Raw genomic sequence first — 19055 nt, 5'->3', positions numbered from 1 at the left:
ACCAGCACTATATATTTTAGTTCAGATGAGGTCAACCTTCAACATGTACAGCAGGAAATTGCAAAATAAACCAATAAACAAATAAATGCAGTGAAAAAATAAATCAAATATGTCTTATTTAACAGTAAAAGATTGACAAGAATCATTCTACAAAAGTATAACATTTATTTTTTATACTTTAAGCACAATGTGTTGACAATACTGATTTATAATACTGTAAGGTGTAGAATTCTCAACTCAACATTATTCATAAAGTTGAATGATCTACATCTTCGTAGTAGGCCACAATGAGGTTTTAGTACTTCCTCGTTGGTGCCTTTTCTGCCACTGCGGAACATGACAATAAATACTGTAGTACATTCTAGGAAGTGGGATTTTAACCCTTTCATGCACGAATTATGAGAACCTTAATCAAAAATTTTTCCTGAGTGTTTTTATTTCTCTTTAGGCATGAAAAAAACAATGTGACTGAAAACTTTCTTCTGAAAAATAAATGTAAAAAATAATAATAAAATAAAAATAATTTTAAAAAAATTAAAAAATACATAAAAAAATAATAATGAAAAAAAAAAAAAATCTTATGAACCTATTTTTCATGAAGTTGCAAAAATGTCCTCTCAACTGGACACCATGCGTTTAATTTTTAATGCACAGAAACATGTATTTACTGATAAATTGTGTGAAAACTATGGATAACGCTTGTGATTCTGGGGGTTTATGCTCAGGAGAGATCTACATAATGTTACCAATTCATGTCAGAGAAGATATGTAGTGTCTTAAAACTTTGATAAACATATGTGTTAAAAAAAAAAAAAAAAAAAAAATCCATGAATATACAAGAAAACAGCTGTAGAATAGCTGTCCACTGTAGTGACCAGTATGCATGGAAGGGTTAAATCTTTACTATGATGAAAAGGTTTAAATGAATCTAAATCCATGTTGATCAAATTGCTGCATAACTTAATGGGGGTATGAGTGCAACTATTTCAGCACTTCTTGTTGAGACTGATGTGTTGAACTAACATAATATCTATTCAAATGGCTCACTGTAAAATAAATGCATTTGTGGTTGGATCATTAAGTGAAAGAAATGCAAAAGAAAATCATTAAAACCTCATTTTTTTCCCTATATTTAACCCATAAAGACCCAAACATCCACTGTCAACCAAAAGCATCTACTCATCTAAACTGTTGATCTACCAATCCTATCAATACATGTAAATAATTAAAATGCGGTGTGTCATCTTTTCATGGTCTTTTCATTACACAGTGACCCTCCACCGCTCCCATATCACATCATGTACATGTGCAATCACAATGTAAATACGTAAATATCTTTAAATTTTATACTTAAATTTTCATACTTTAAGAACGTTTATTTCTACCTGCTTTTCTTTTGCACTGGTGTGTTGCATATTGCATTTTTTTTTTTGTACAATTTTTATGTCTTTGAATCTATTCTGTATTTTATACTTCTATTTTGGTTTTAATTTTTCTTCTGTACAGCACTTTGGTCCACTGCAGTTGTTTTAAAGTGCTTTACAAATAAAGTTGGATCTTATCTTATCTTATCTTATCTTATCTTATCTTATCTTATCTTATCTTATCTTATCTTATCTTATCTTATCTTATCTTATCTTATCTTATCTTACTTTCTGATTATGGGTTTTAAATACATGTTCCATCCCTTCAAAAGTTAAACACATGATGTCCAGCTGAGTGTACATTTTTGTAACTCCATGAAAAAAATCTTCATTAACCCTTTCATACATGAATTATGAGAACCTTAGTCAATATTTTTTCTTGAGTGTTTTTATTCTTCTTTAGGCATGAAAAAAACAATGCAATTGAATTTAAAAAAAAAAAAAATTTTTTTATGAACTTATTTTTCGTGGAGTCACAAAAATGTCCACTCAGCTGGACACCATGCATTTAACTTTTGAAGCAAAGAAACATGTATTTAAAACTCATCATCAGAAAGTGATATACAGTGTGAAAACTATGAAATAACAACATTTTAAATGCCACTAATCTGATGTTTTCTCACATTTTTTTCATACTCTAATACAAGTTATTACTCATTTCATGGAGATAATATCCTCTGAGACCCAGGAAATTGACAATTTTGGCTTTTTTACACAAAAAAATGGTCTTGATTGGAAACTGCATAATGCAACAGTTTTTTCAGATACCTTTTTAAAATAATTTTTATTTATTGATTGATTTTTTAATGGAATGTCCTTTGTAATGGACAGCATTTTTTAAGTTAAACTGTCAAACTTTTGTCCCCTGTAGACGACACAATGCATTGCTGGGTTTCAGGAGGATATGCAAAAACAAATAAAAAAAACCAACAACTTTTTGTTTCAGAAAACTTAATTATAGTATCATAACAATTAGCAAAGATTTACACTAAACATGTTAGTGCAGATCAGGTTTATCTAGAACAGCAAAGTTACAGTAATGGTATGAATGTAAGTGTATGGGATGGTGCATAAGTGTCCACTGTGTTGGCTGATATGAAACTAAAACAACAAAACCCATGAATATACAAGAGAACAGCTGGAGAAGAACTGTCCACTGTACTGACCACTATGCATGAAAGGGTTAAAAAAATATCAACTGCATTGTTTTTTCATGCCTAAAAAGGAATAAAATCACTCAAGAAAAAATATTGACAAAGGTTCTCATAATTCATTCAATCAGTTAAATACAGGAAAATAGATTATTTCCGCTGGAAAAAATGCTAAATTAATGAGTTAAATATGATAATAAATGGTGATAAATTACTTAGGAAAGGTTTAATAGAGAGAAAAATCCTTTTAGTAACTGCCACGACAATCACACTGGGTCCTTATGGATTAACAGAAAAAAAAAAAAAAAAAAAGAGTGCATGCTTTGTCCAGATGGTGAAGTTACCCAACTTTACCTCTAGATGTCAGTGTAGCTCCATCCAAAGCCTACAGTAAATACACTCTTGATATCAGCTGTGTGTCTCTGTAGGCTGTAGTGTATTATTCGGGTCTGACCACAAAGGCTTCCAATCTCCAGCAAAAGCTTGTACACAAACTCTAATCAATTGCTTTGTTGTAGGCACTCGCTTTTACCCTTGAGAACTGCAAAATCACTTCCAATGACATACATTCGTGGGAGGCCACAAACCGGGACGAGAAACTCTTGGCCCTGTGACGTCAGATGTAAAAGCAGTGAGTGTATCCTATAAAAAATACATGCTGGCCCTCATTTTGAGCCTACACACAAATGTTTGCTGGAGGTGCATGAGGAAATCAGCACCATTCTAAGCAGTTTTATAAATTCTGAGCCAAAACACACAAAACATCCTTGCTTCCTCTTGTGCTTACGGCTTCTCTTAGCATCACACTCAATTTATGTGGATATTAAATTTGCGTTCTCTTAGGACTCTTCGCTTCACCTCCTCTCACCTTACTCTGCCTGGTTTATTCCAAATCTAAAATTGCGTCGCAGTTGTTCATTGGCTCAATCTTGTTTCCCATTAACTACTGACAACAGAGCATAAGCAGGCTATTTGTAATCAGTCATCCAGTTGCTCAGGTCAGCTGTTTATTGGACAAAACATTATTAATCTTCAGCTGTCACAAATTATGGATTTTTTAAAGGGTAAAATCACAACCACTTAGATGAATCTCTTGTGTCTTACAAAGGTTACCACTATGATGTTGCAACTCATTAAAACTTTGAAAGACTCCAAGTCCCAGAATCTCTAATGGTACACAATTATTCCTACATTACCTCACAGCATAATTATCTAAGTCATACACTATATGGACAAAAGTATTGGGACATGTTGAATTCTGGTGTTTCTTTTCTAACAGGGGTCTGGGATACAAAACAATAGTGACTAATATTATAATATAGTTTCATATTGTGATAAATATCATTGCATTGATTAGTTTGGTTTAAATTGTTATCTTTGCTTCCAAAATGGAAGATGGTTTTTACTTAATTTCTCCCAATACTGCTTTTTTTTTTTTTTTTGTTGAATTTTTCATTCATGATTATGATTTTAAATGTTCTACCTCAAAATTTCTAAAATATTTTTGGTGCTCTGAGTGTAAATGAGTATCTTTTTTCTTTCTCGTTTCTTGTGAAAAACAAATATCTCATTAAACTTTAAGGAAATATTGATGTTTATAAATTATATGGACAAAAGTATTGGGACAAATCATGTCCTGTTCATGCTGATTTAACATATAAACATTAATATTAATAATCAATATGATATTTATTGCAACATGAAATAATATTATGACTGTTATAGCTGAAAAGCAGGGTATTTTTTAGTTGTTAGCCTTATAGCATAACTCCCTAACTCATACACTATATGGACAAAAGTATTGGGACATCTTGAATTCAGGTATTTCTTTTCTAACAGGGGTCTTGGTTACAAAACAGTTATGACAAATGTCATAATATAGTTTTGTAATGTGATAAATATCACATTGATTACTAATATTGATGTTCATATATCAAATCAGCATGAACAGGACATCTTACAACTGTAGACATGATGCGTCCCAATATTTTTGTCCATATAGTTAATAAACAGCAATATTTCCTTAAAGTTTAGTGGGAGATTTTTCTTCATAAGTGAGATGTGGAGAAAGTTAAAAAGTTATTATTTACAGTCAGAGCACCAAAACTATTTTAGAAATTTAGAGGTAGAACATTTAAAACTATAGTCATGGATAGAAAACAAAAAACAAAATCACTGCTGAGAGAAATTAAGTAAAAACCATCTCTGAGGCATTTTGGAAGCAAAGAGATCAATTAAAACCAAACTAACCAATGCAATAATATTTATGACAATATAAAACTGTATAATGATATTTGTCATTATTGTTTTGTATCCCAGACCCCTGTTAGAAAAGAAACACCTGAATTCAACGTGTCCCAATACTTTTGGCCATATAGTATGACTTAGGCTGTTATGCTGTGAGGCTAACAACTAAAAAATATTCTCTTTTCCAGCTTTAACAGTCCATTTTAGGCAGTTATTGTTTAATTTATCTGTGATTTCAGTACAAAATGATGTCTGGGAGGCATTTGGACAGGTGTGGGAAAAGGAAAGCAGCCAAAAGAAGCAGTAAATCTGCTTTATTACAGGTTTTGGAGGAGAGTAGCGAGTTTTCTTTTCGGTTTCGAACTTCACCTCGAGCGGTCCTCTCCAGGATTCACATGAAAATGGCGTGAAATCACCTGTGTCAGGTCGGCCGGGGAGCCGTTGTTTCATGCAGATCTGATTTGATTGGAGCACATTCTCCCTGTTCCGGAAGGCGAGCCAGGAAGAGAACGAAGGTAAACACAAGCCGAAGATTTGATTAAACTGCACCAAATAAGGTTTTAAAGGCAGTCTAAGTGGGAACAGATTTGTGGAAATGTTAACCTTCTCATGGTTTTGTGTAAGAAGGAAAAAAAAAAGCAGTGTTTGAATAAAAGCCTGGTGATCTGACTGCTCAGACGGGATAAAACTGAGAAAATAAGTTGTATTTGCACCTAGTATAATAATGGGTCTGGCTGATGAAGGTATTTGAACAGATATTAGGTGTGCACAGAGCTATTCTTCATAAACCTTGAATAAAGTTTATTCAGGTGTCCTGCGCAAGATCTGCAATTCCTGGAATGAGTCTATATGCAGGAGGGTTAGGGTTGAGATGGATAGAGAAATGTGTGTTTTCTACGTACATGGGTAACTTGTAAGGCACAGGTGTCAAACATGCGGCCCGGGGGCCAAATCCGGCCCGCCAAGAGGTCTACTCTGGCCCCTGGGATGAATTTGTGAAATGTAAAAATTACACAGAAGATATTAACAATCAAGGTTGTTTGACCCAAAGTGATAAACCATTAAAATACTATCATAATAACCTATAAATAATGAAAAAAAAACAACTGTTTTTTCTTTTTGTTTTTGTGTCAAAAAAGTTAAATTACACAAAAATATTGACATTTACAGACTAGCCTTTCACAAAAAATATGAACAACCTGAAATGTCTTAAGAGAAGTATGTAGTATTTTAACAATATTCTACCTATTATTAAATGTTTTGTGTATTTGAAGATCCAGTGTGATCTGAAAGTTGTAATGCACATGTATAAATGATAAAACGAGGTGTAATATTGTTAAAATTGCACTTATTTTTCTTAAGAATTTCAGGTTGTTTTTATTTGTTCATGTTATGTTCAAGTACGGTTCGTAGATGTTAACATTTTCATTACGGAATTTTACTTTTTTCACTCAAAAACATAGAGAAAACTTTGGAGTTGATATTATTTATAAGTTCTTATCCTATCATTTACATTATTTTACTGGTCCGGCCCACTTCATTTCATATTAGGCTGTATGTGGCCCCTGAACTAAAATGAGTTTGACACCCCTGTTGTAAGGGGACTGTTGCGGGGTTCTTTACCAAACCGCCTCCCCCCCAAAAAATAATAATAACACCACAGGCGTAGTTGAAGGTGCAAAAAAAAAGGTGGTAATTTATTTGCCACTGGCCTCCCAAAAGTGCAGTGCAATATATACAAAGTGTAGTCAAAAATGAAAAATACTATTTACAAATTTACAAGACAGGAAAAAACCACATTAGAGCAGAGTTCTGCACTAACTCATATGTGCCACTTTGTGTAGAATTGGACCTTCATCCCTTGTCCTAACCTTTGTCCCATCCATCCATTTTCTGAACTGCTTAATCCCTGTGAGGGTCGCAGCATATCCTGGTCCCTGATGGGCGAAGGCGGGGTGCACCCTGGACATGTCACCAGTTCATCACAGGGCTCCACTTAGACCCATATAGTGAATATTGATTCTGAAGAGCATACATGAGCTCATGAGTTGTAGTGTTTTTAGGCGGTGACATGTGGTCTGATCCATCCACTCCTCATGTGTGTTCAGGTTGTAGATCACAGGTGACATCAGACAGGTTAGAGTGGTGAATAGAACACATGATTGACAGCTGTAATTACCAATTGCTGATCAGATTCTCTCTGATTCGACCAAGATCAAAGTCAATTTTTTTAATTTTTTTTAATTTAACCTTTATTTACCCAGGAAAAATCCCATTGAGATGATCAGAATCACACAGATCCGAAGGACACAGCGTTTTAAAAACAGCTTTGTTCCTGTCGCCGTCACTGAGCTCAATAAGAAATAGTGACATTGCACTTTATTTACTTATTTAGTTATTTATTCTATTTTTTTTTTTTTTGCTCTATTTATTATTATTGTGACTTCTAATCTTTAAATTTTATGTTCTTATCCTGGTTTTTAACCCAGAGACTGTTTTTATCTTTTTGAGGTTTTTATTGTGTTTTACTCCATCTTGTTTTTATTTATTTGATTTTATTTATTTATTTGATCCTTTTACTTACCCATGCTGCGGTGTAAAAAAAAAACAACAATAACAACAACAAAACGTAATAAAAAACAGTAATATTCCGGCAGCAGGGGTGCCGAAAAAATATTGTAAAATAATGGAAAATTACCATCTCATAAAAATACAGTAATTTTTCATAATAAAAATACAGTTTTTTGCCCTAACTTTACATGAGATTTTGCATTTTTTTAAAATACTTTTTAATGCTTAATAAAGAATATTTACATGTATTAAAACAACCAAATTACCCATAAATATATATATAAATAATTTTCAATGAGACTAAGTTGTACAATCTACTGATAAAAACTGTATTTGGACAGTTTATCAGGGCTTATACATGTTATACATTCACAAAAATACATTTATTCAACATATTTGTTGTGAAACCTCCCATAATTACACAAGATATTTGTCAATTAACAAACAAGTCTTGTTAAACGTACAGAACAAATACTTCTTTTACGGTTAATTGTCAGTAATTTTATCTTGTTTTATAATTCTTTTTACAGTATTAAACTTTAAATTAACAGTTTAATCTCATCAATAGAAAAGAAATATTTGTGAAATTATCATACATTTGCAAATGTATTTTAGCTGTATTTTTCTGTGATAAAAGAAAAAAAATCTTTAAAAAAAATGGAAATTTTCTTGTTATACACAGTCACAATTTTTTCATATTATTTTACATTTGACATGTAAAATCACAGTCTATTTTTGTCATTTCATTGATATTTTCCTGTATCTTAAAAATACAGGAAAAATCTGTAAAATAAAAAGTGAAAATTCTGTTAAATTACAGATTTTTTTTTTTACAGTGTGCTATAATAATAAATGGTGGAACACTGAGCACTTTTTTTCTTGACACTCGATCAAGTATCTGCCTAACAGGTTCACTGTGTGTTTTGTTGTACTGCCAAATGCAGTCACTCTGTCTGCAAAACAAATCAACCCTCGAGTATAAATAAAGTAACCTTGAACCTTGAATCACAATCAGAATCCTTTATTAATTCCAGGGGGAAAGTAATGGGTATTACAGTCACTAGATTAAAGTATAATAAAAAAGTAGCAGGAAAGAAATGATCAATTCAGCTGAAAAAGAAAGGAAGAAAAAAATATCGATCTATCTATAACTATGCAAACATATAGCTCTGAATATATATATATATATATATATATATATATATATATATATATATATATATATATATGTATGTATATATCCCTTTCATGCATGAATTATGAGAACCTTAATCATAATTTTTTCGGAGTGTTTCTATTATTCTTTAGGCATGAAAGAAAAAACATGATCGAAATTTTTTTATGAACCTATTTTTCATGGAGTTGCAAAAATGTCCACTCAGCTGGACACCATGCATTTAATTTATGAAGCAAAAAACATGTATTTACTGATATACTGTGTGAAAACTATGAAATAAAAACATTTTTAATGCTGCTAATCTTATTTTTTCTCATATATTAACATACTCTAGTACTAGTTATTACTCATTTCATGGAGATAATATGCAAAAAAACACAAAACTTTTTGCTTAAAAAATAAACTGTTAATTACAGTCTAATAACAATCAACACTTGATTTACACTGAAACATGTTACTGGAGATCAGGTTTATCAGTAACAGCAAAGTTACAGTAATGGTATGAATTGCAGTGTATGGGATGATGCGTAAGTGTGTTGGCTGATATGGAACTAAAACAACAAAATCAATGATGATACAAGAGAACAGCCGGAGAATAGCTGTCCACTGTAGTGACCACTATGCGTGAAAGGGATATATATATATATATATATATATATATATATATATATATATATATATATATATATATATATGTATGTATATATATATATATATATATATATATATATATATATATATATATATATATATATATATATATATACACACACACACACACACACACACACACACACACACACACACACACACACATATATAGCAAGATAGGCAGCAGCAAATACAACACACAGTTACATGATTACACAGTTAAAATTCATAAAACACATTTAACAATAAATAGTAAAAATAACATTTATAAGCAGATTAAGAACAACAAGTGCAAGTTATGCAGTCGGTCTCACGAACGCTTCAACTTAAAAGCGCTCAAAGAAATTAACTCAGTTATTGCTGGACTCTGTGAGAATGTTTCACGTTGTTAAATGCCTGCTGCTTCGGTCGTTCTCTCCTCAGTTTCTCGCATCTCCAGCAGTAGAATCAAGGCGAGGAGTGGAGGTGAGGACCTGAGGAGCCACATCATAAGAAGTGAGAAAAAGAGTGTGTCTCAACATGGAAGATTGGAAAATATTTTCACTTCACTGTAACAGTATGATACAACATCAGGTTCAACGTTCACTCTTTTGATTTGGATCCAGAGGAAAGAGTTGTGAAGGACAACGTTTTTTTCCCTCCTGATTTTGCCTCACGCTGCTTTAAAGTCACATTTATTCTGAAATGTGTCAAATATGACTGAAATTTTTAGAAAATGTGTAAAAACAGTACACTTGTTTCCATGACATTTCAGAGTAACATGAATATTCTTCACTACACTGACTGTTTTGTTCATTTTGCCGAATAGTTTGTTCGGTTTTTGTTCATTTTCTTTATAAGTTAGTTCATTTAGGTCAGGGGTGTCAAACTCAGATCCTCAAGGGCCGGTATCCTGCATGTTTTAGATGTTTCCCTCTTCCAACACACCTGATTCAAATGATAAGCCTATCATCCAACTCTGCAGAAGCCTGATAACGACTGTCAGGTGTGCTGGAAGAGGGAAACATCTGAAACATGCAGGATACCGGCCCTCGAGGACCGGAGTTTGACACCTGTGATTTAGGTTATCATTTTGCTCAGTTTTGTTTTGTTTGTTTTGTTAAGATTCAAGATTCAAACATTCGTTATTGTCAATTCATTAAAAGTACAGGAAATACTGAGAAGTGAGATACTGTTTTTCTTTCACGTTGTTAAATCCCGTGCATTACAAAAAGATGTAAAATAGAATAAGAATAGGAAAAAATAAAGTGTACATGTCAGTTAACTTACAGTAGCAATTAATCTTATTGATTTCTGTTTTGTTCACTTTTTTGACTTGGTTTTTTTTGTTAATGTTTGTTGTTGTTTGCTAATTTTTGTTAAAAAAAATGTATTGATTTTGCTGATTATTTATTTCTTTTCATCCAATTTCATCAAAAATTTTATTGACCGCTTTATTCATTTTTGTTCATTTTGTTGATTAGTTTCTTCATTTTATCATTTGTGGTTTTACCAAGTCATGCTCTGCATATCTCAGGAGGCAATATGAGTGGGCTTCAAAAAGTTAGTGGAAAAAGAACATGGTTTAGATCACATGGCCCTCAGTTTTACACAGACAGACTTCAAGGTTCTTTGTCAGTTCGCAGACTTTGTCACTGGCATATTTTAATCTATAAGTCTATTCTAGGTCTGCTCCCATCCTACCTTCTGACCTACATCAGTCAGAGAACCACAGACACTTATAATCTTCATTCTCAGGATCTTTTCTTTTCGTCTGTTCCTAAAGTTAGAACTGAACAGCAGAAAAAGGCTTTCAGATTTGTGGCCCCGTTCACCTGGAACGAACTACAAAAAGACCTGAAACTTAAAGATCTGGTTTCGCTGGATGCTTTCAAGAGGATGTTGGATGACTTAGAGAGGGAGACATCTGGCTGCAGATGTTTTGTCTGACGCACTTTATCTTCATCTTGTGGGCACTTTTAGCAAAGCTGCCTTTGGAAGGTTCAACTTGATTTTGTGCTTATTTATGTACTGAAAACTTTTTTTTGTTTTTATGTATGAAAGTTTGTGTCTGTAACTATTTAACCCTTTCATGCATAGTGGTCACTACAGTGGAGAGCTGTTCAAAGCTGTTCTCATTTCATATTTCATATTTCATATTTCATAATCATATTTATGGATTTTGTGGTTTTAGTTCCATATCAGCCAACACAGTGGATACACTTTTGCATCATCCCATACACTGTAATTCACACCATTACTGTAAATTTGCTGATCTAGATAAACCCGATCTGCAGAGACATGTTTGAGTGTAAAAAAAAAATGCTAATTGTTATTAGACTGTGATTAATTATTTTGTTTTTTAAACAAAAAGTTTTTTTTTTTTTTGCAAATTATCTCCATGCAGGTATGTTAAAATGTGAAAAAAACATCAGATTAGCAGCATTAAAAATGGTTTTAATTTCATAGTTTTCATGCAGTATATCAGTAAATATATGTTTCTTTGCTTCTTCAGCTGAGGGGACATTTTTGCAACTCCATAAGAAAAAGGCTCATAAAAATTTTCCTTTTTTTTTCATGCCTAAAGAGGAATAAAATCACTCAGGAAAAATGTCTTGATTAAGGTTCTCATAATTAATGCATGAAAGGGTTAATGTACTGCTGCCCATCTTGGCCAGGACACTCTTGGAAAAGACATTTTTAATGTCAATGAGGTTTTCCTGGTTAAATAAAGGTAAATAAATAAATAAATGAAGGCTGGTATCATGGCTTGCAGAGGTGTATTGACTTAAATGGAGCTTATGATGAAAATAAACATTATAACTTAAACCATGAGTATCAAAGTCATTTTCTTTCAGGGGCCACATTCAGCCTGATTTGATCTCCAGTGGGCCGGACCAGTAAAATAATAACATAATAACCTATAAATAATGACAACTCCAAATTTTTTGTCTTTGTTTTAGTGCAAAAAAACCACACTCTTAAATTATAAAAATACTTACTTTTATAAACTATGTGAATAACCTGAAAAAAAGAGAAATTTCTTAAGAAAAATAAGTGCAATTTTAAAAATATTCTGCCTCAACTTATCATTTCTACATGTGTATTATGGATCATATCTACAAAGACACTAAACACTTAGTAACAGTTAGAAAATTGTTAAAATCATGCTTAATTTTCTTTAGATATTTCAGGTTGTTCATATTTGTTCAGGTTATTCACATTTAATTGTTACAGGATAGTTTGTAAATGTAAATATTTTCATAATTTAATGTTAGTTTTTGCACTAAAACAAAGAAAAAAAAAAATTGAAATTGTTAATTCAAGATTTTTTTTGCTTAATTCAAGATTTTTTGGTAAATTTGAGATTTTTTTTTTTATTTAATTCAAGATTGTTTTTACTTAATTGAAGATTTTTTTTTTTTTTTTGGCTTAATTCAAGATTGTTTCCTTAATTCAAGCATTTTTTTTTGGCTTAATTCAATTCAAGACTGTGGATTTTTTGCACTTGGCAAAAACATCCCATGGGCCGGATTGGAACCTTTGGCGGGCTGCATTTGGCCCCTGGGCCACATGTTTGAGACCCCTGACTTAAACTGTTTTTAACAACTGTCCTTTTTCCACGTATGTACACCTGGTTTTGATCAGTGATTATTGTGTGTTTATTTTCTAAGCTTAGAAATACTAGAATGATTGAGACGCATCAGCATCTCGTAAAATCCTCCTACATTAACCCTTTAACCCCTGGTGTCTGTGGTGAGCATTTTTAATATATGATTTATTTTAAATATTCATAAAAATTTAACCATTTGCTCAAGAACAGAAATTTCAAAACATGCTGATAGAATAGACCTTATCTTTTTCATAGACATCTGAGCATGCTCAGTGCACCCCCCCGCTGCCTGTGTAATGGGGGCCAATACACAGAGCAGTGACTGAGGCCGACTCATTATAAAAATAGAAGGTTTGGGCTGTTTTGATTTTTTTTTTGCCATTTTCTTTGTGGTTTTTTGTTTTTACCGTTGTTTGCAGTGTTTTGGTGATTTTCCTTTATTTTTTTTTCTATATTTTTATAGAGTTTTGACCGTGGAACTGTTTTTTGGAGTTCAATCCGGTGCAAAAAGCAGCTGGACTGATTTAGAAAAAAAAAAAAAAACAGCAACAAAACAAAAACTACTGGGTCAAAATTCAAATTTACTTGTTGTTGTTCAGTGTGTTCCAGTTCACAGTTCATGTTTGACATCTTAAATCCCTTATTGATGTACATTTTGTAAAAATCTGTCAAAGCTGAATTCCTCTCTTTGTCTTTTTCTGTTATTTCACCTGTTCTGACCCTAAAACAAGCAGTAAAACAAAACCACTGAAGAGAAGGAACACAAGCACATACTCACCAAGGTTAGAACAGTTTTGGATTTTTCATTATAGTTTAGTTTTATTTAGTTTTGACTTTTTTGTCTGTAATTCAGTTAGTTTTAATTAATTTTTAGAGCAGGTTTGCTAGTTTTTATTCGTTTTCGTTATTTTCTAAATGCTTAGTTTTAGTTTAGTTTTAGTTTTGTTGTATCTTTTCTCTTCTTCTCCGTCGTATTCAAATAAATCCCAGACAGGACTCCGCTGCTTTCTCCCAGCTTCAGTCTCCATGTTTCCAGGTAGAGTGGGAACCAGAAGACGACTGGAAACCACAAGTGACGAGAAGTGATGGACCGTCAGTGTCATATGGTACCGCTAGCTAAAATTGCTAGGGCAAAATAAATCACTTTTGTATCAATCCAACATTGACAAAAACGAAAATGAAGGGAATTTTATCCATAATTTTTATATGTTTTAGTTAGTTTTATAAGCACACAATACAGTTTCAGTTAGTTATTGTTTTTCTTTAACCCTTTCATGCATGAATTATGAGAACCTTCTTTGAGTTTTTGTTTTTTTGTTTTTTTGTCAGTATATCTAGGAAGATGCAATGAGATGATCAGTCAGCTGATGAATCATGTGAGTTCAATGTTCACTACTTCAGAATTTATTCAAAAACAGGTCTTCAAAAAAAACAAACTCAAGTGAGTTGCTGCTTCCGTAAAAAAACAAATAAAAATGTTTATTCATAGAAATACTCCTGAGTATAGCATTCCAATTTTGGCCAATTACACACTCAAAGTTAATACTTAGACCAAAGCATCACACCCATAATTATTCTAGCCATACACTTTCTGCTTAATACGATATCTGAAGCATCCCTATTTGTAAAATACTACACACTCTTTATTACATTTGACACTTTGATCAAAAATTAAAACTTACAATCACTCGGAACACATCTGTTAACCATTTCATGCATGAATTATAAGAACCTTAATCAAGATTTTTTCCTGAGTGTTTTTATTCCTCCTTGGGCATGAAAAAAACAATACAATTGAGTTTTTTTTTTTTTTTTTTCATGGATTTACAAAAATGTCCACTCAGCTACACCATGCATTATATTTTTGAAGCAAACAAACAAGTATTTAAAACCCAATATCAGAAAATGATATGAAAACAATGACATAAAAACATGTTTAATGCTGCTAATGTGATATTTTCTCACATTTTAACTTATTCTAACACTAGTTATTACTCACTTCATGGAGATAATATGCAAAAAATAACAATTAACAATTGATTTCCACTCAAGAACCAATCAAGAACAGCAAAGTTACAGTAATGGTATGAATTGCAGTTTATGAGATGATGCAGGACACGTTGGAGAGACTATGTCTCTCGGCTGGCCTGGGAACGCCTCGGGATCCCCCCGGAAGAGCTGGAGGAGGGGTCTGGGGAGAGGGAAGTCTGGGCATCCCTGCTTAGACTGTTACCCCCGCGACCCGGCCCCGGATAAGCGGAAGAGAATGGATGGATGGATGGAGATGATGCATAAGTGTCCACTGTGTTGGCTGATATCGAACTAAAACAATAAAAACCATGAATATACAAGAGAAACTCGGGAGAATAGCTGCCCACTGTAGTGACCACTATGCATGAAAGGGTTAATTATAGTTTTTATTTATTTCAGTTAACGAAAATGTTTTTTCAATTCTAGTTTTCATCATTTCGTAAGTTTTCGTTAACGATAATAACCTTGATACTCACAGCAGCTTTTATGACGCTGAAACAGACAACATTTCGCAGCAGCACCTTTACCAGCAATAATGTCTCAGGGGTTAAAGGGTTAACATACATGTCATATCATATTTGGCTTGTTGGGATCTGTTCACTTTCATCAGTTCATCGTGTATAGCTCCGCTTTATGCTGAGATGACAACTCTCCCATCTTTTAATAATGACATTCACTCTGTATTATAGCACATTCCCTTCGTGCAGTGCGTCCTTTTAAATTCCAGGTGACGTTAACTCTGCCGTTGACGTGATTCATCCCTCTCCCCGGCCCATTACTTCTGCACAGTTATAGGCTCGCATGGCCTCGTGCAGGCTTTTCACCGAGAATGCAGGACTATTACTAACAGCCCTGCAAAACACCACAACAGACACGGGAGTGCTCAGGCCTTGAGAGGACGTGAATCAAGAAAAACATCTGAAATAATGTGTGAATTTTCCACAGTTGTCACAGATGGTAATGCTCTGGAAAGTAGTGCAGGAAACAGATGTGCGTCTGCTTCAACAAAAATAACCTTTTAATACTTTATTTCTTTCAGATTTGACCCTACATTCAATCACCACGGCAGGCAGACGCTGAATAAATCTCAGACTATTGTCCAATATGCGTTAACTCGTCACGCACTGCGACACGTTCATAAATGTCTCGGCACTAACAACCCGACATTTATTATGGTTTCTGTGAGTATATGCTCAAGGTTAGCCTCACTGCAAAACTAAATTCATGAATTATACTGCTACTTGTCAAACAGTTGACACAAATACAACAATTATTTTTTAAATTTATTTCAGACATAATTCAGCCTTATCTCTGAAATGGTAATGACAGAAAGAACCAGGCCGACTAATCCATATATAGAATAGTGCCCATTTCTAGACTTAAGATTATGAATAAAAACATTTCAAAGTGCCAAATTGAGGAATCAAATGTGAAATAAAAAGTTTGAGCGGATTGTGACACGCCACACATAGAGGACAAGAGGGCCAGACTTAGTGCATTACAGCGACACAAAGGAAACGAGGTGGCATCACTTCAGCGGAGGAGAGGGAGGGAATATTAAACAGCATTTCACAGGATATTTGGACACAAGCTGTGCTGATAAAAGAGTTTCATTGCTTACTCTGCTTTTGAGTGGGTTTTGCAAGCAATGTAAGTGTGGCAGAATGGAAAGCTGGGAAAAGGGCACAACAGTATCTGGGGTTTATATGTCCCTTTTTTACAGTCTGGTGGCATGTGTGCTGCAGCAGATGCATTTTAATTGTTATTAAAGCACAAAACACTTCCACACAACACATGCATGTGAAAGATCTGTGTACATGTACAGACAAGAAAGTGTGTTTGTGCTCATCAACACCTAGTTTTAGGCATTAAAAACACACACAAAACCTCCAGCCTCTTCCTCTGTGTATCCTAATCACTCCGCCTCCCACTCTTCAAGGTGTTTATCTGCTCTTATCAATCCCGCTCTGAAGCAAACTGCCTATCACAGAAACGTTATTTTCCAGTGTTTGCATTCCGAGTCCACACATCAAAACCTCTAGTTAACTCAGGGCTCCAGTGTTTGTGTGGGCATATTAAAGCAGCTCATTACAACTGAATCAACAGAGCAAAAAACGCCAAGGATATAATATTCCATTCCATGCAGTGGAATCTATGTAACACAGGTGTAAAAACATTATTTTAGACCAGTGACTCTCAAATGGGGGGTCGCAACCCAAAAGTGGGTCCCAAACCTGTTTTCAGTGGGTCACAGGCCTTTGTCTGGGCAAAAAATGTTAAAAAACAAATTTCTATGTAGCTGAGCACCTTCCATTCACACACGGTAATGTGCTGTAATGCTAATAAACACCAGACATTTCACAGCATAAAAGACCCAAAGGTTTCTATTCATATTTTATTTTTTTCTGAGCATTTTTATTCCTCTTTAGGCATGAAAAAAAATGTGATTGAAATTTTTTTATGAACCTATTCTTCATGAAGTTACAAAAATGTCCACTCAGCTGGACACCATGTGTTTCATTTTTGAAGTGACATACTGTGTGAAAACTATGAAATAAAAACATTTTTAATGTTGCTAGTCTGATATTTTCTCACATTTTAACATACTATAATACTAGCTATTACACACTCAGATAATATGCAAAAAAAACATTTTTTTTTTTTTTTTTTAACTGTTTTGGTTTTTTTTCTCTTCTTTTTGTTTTCCTTTTTCTTTTTTTCCCTTTCTTTCTTCTTTTTTTTTTTTTCTTTTATGGGCTCAGCTGGCTGACAGGCAGCTGTCTGTACTGATAAGGCAGCAGCCGACACCAACTGTACTCCCAGTCGTCATTGCCCATTTTTCTGACACATTTGCTTGTGTATCCTCTTTTATTTGGACATTTTACCAGGGAGTATCTCACACTACTTTTTTTTTTTTTTTTTTCCACTTGTCTTGTCCAGCGTCCTAACAGCAGAATGGTAGTCTGGTTCCTTCTGGTGCTGAACAAATTTGCTTTGCCAAGGATAACTTCATAAAGTATATGAAGCGCCCTTTGATATTCTACTGTGTTTATTATGAGTTTTGTTGAACCACATTTCGATGCCGGACCTGACATGGGGGGTGGGGGGGTAGAAGAAGGGGAGGGAACAAGAGAAAAGAAGGTGGTGAAGACCCTCACAAGAAAGTATCAACAATACAAACAGTAACAACCATGGAGACAATTATAATGGCAACAATAACTACAATAACTGGATAGCTCAGTCGGTAGAGCATCAGACTTTTTAAAAAAACTGTTAATTACAGTCAAATAACAATTAGCAATTGATTTATACTCAAATATGTTACTGCAGATCAGGTTTATCAAGAACAGGAAAGTTACAGTAATGGTATGAATTGCAGTGTATGGGATGGTGCATAAGCATCCACTGTGTTGGCTGATATAGAACTAAACTACAAATCCATGAAAATACAAGAGAACAACTGTAGAATAACTGTCCACTGGAGTGACCACTGTGCATGAAAGGGTTGGGGGGAAACACAGGTACGACAATGACTACTTCAGATATGGTTTTTACCTACATCAAGGACAAAAACCTCAGCGTGTTTAACCCATAAAGACCCAGCGCTACTTCTGGGGCAGTTCCTAAATACATTTTTCTCTATGTTTAATCTCTCTTGAGTGATTTATCACCATTGATTATGATATTGTCATCTGTATTTTGCAGTTTCAGTGAAAATCAGGTATTTTTCTATATTTAAGTTACTGATTATGTAGATGTTCATAAAAACTCATAAAAAGTTGAATGAATGAATGATTTATTTATTTTTAAAATGGGACAGTTCATATTAATGAACATTTACAGGTAAATACAAGAGATTATAGCCATACAACTAATTTCCATCTCGAGTCCCATTGGCAAGTAAAAGAAAACAAAAAACAAAAAAAACAAACAGCTTGCAGATAATATAATACCATAACTGAAGTAAGACATACACAAAGAAAAACAAGCAAAAACACACAGTGCACACAAACATGGTGCACACTTGCTGTTTTTAATCACCTTTTACATGTTTCTTTTTATAATGTTTTAAATGTGTTTCTTTTTCCCTTGTCGTTGTATTCCAATATCCTGTGTGAAGCATCTTGAATTGCCTTGTTGCTGAAATGTGCAATACAAATAAACTTTGCCTTGCCTTGAAATGGAAACGAAGGCAGCCACCACGCAAAAAT

The 19055-nt window shown here is 33.5% G+C and overlaps 1 long non-coding RNA gene across 1 annotated transcript; it reads left to right on the top strand.

The window, feature by feature from the left end:
* The first annotated feature begins 6074 nt into the window (after positions 1 to 6074).
* On the top strand, positions 6075 to 18751 carry LOC115415626 (uncharacterized). The gene is made up of 3 exons (XR_003934845.1): positions 6075 to 6086; positions 14256 to 14258; positions 18624 to 18751. It is a non-coding gene; the product is annotated as an uncharacterized LOC115415626 (long non-coding RNA).
* The last annotated feature ends 304 nt before the right edge of the window (positions 18752 to 19055 follow it).

Source organism: Sphaeramia orbicularis, chromosome 24 (genome assembly GCF_902148855.1).
Source record: "Sphaeramia orbicularis chromosome 24, fSphaOr1.1, whole genome shotgun sequence".
NCBI lineage: Eukaryota > Metazoa > Chordata > Actinopteri > Kurtiformes > Apogonidae > Sphaeramia > Sphaeramia orbicularis.
This window is presented reverse-complemented; position numbering and strand designations above follow the sequence as displayed.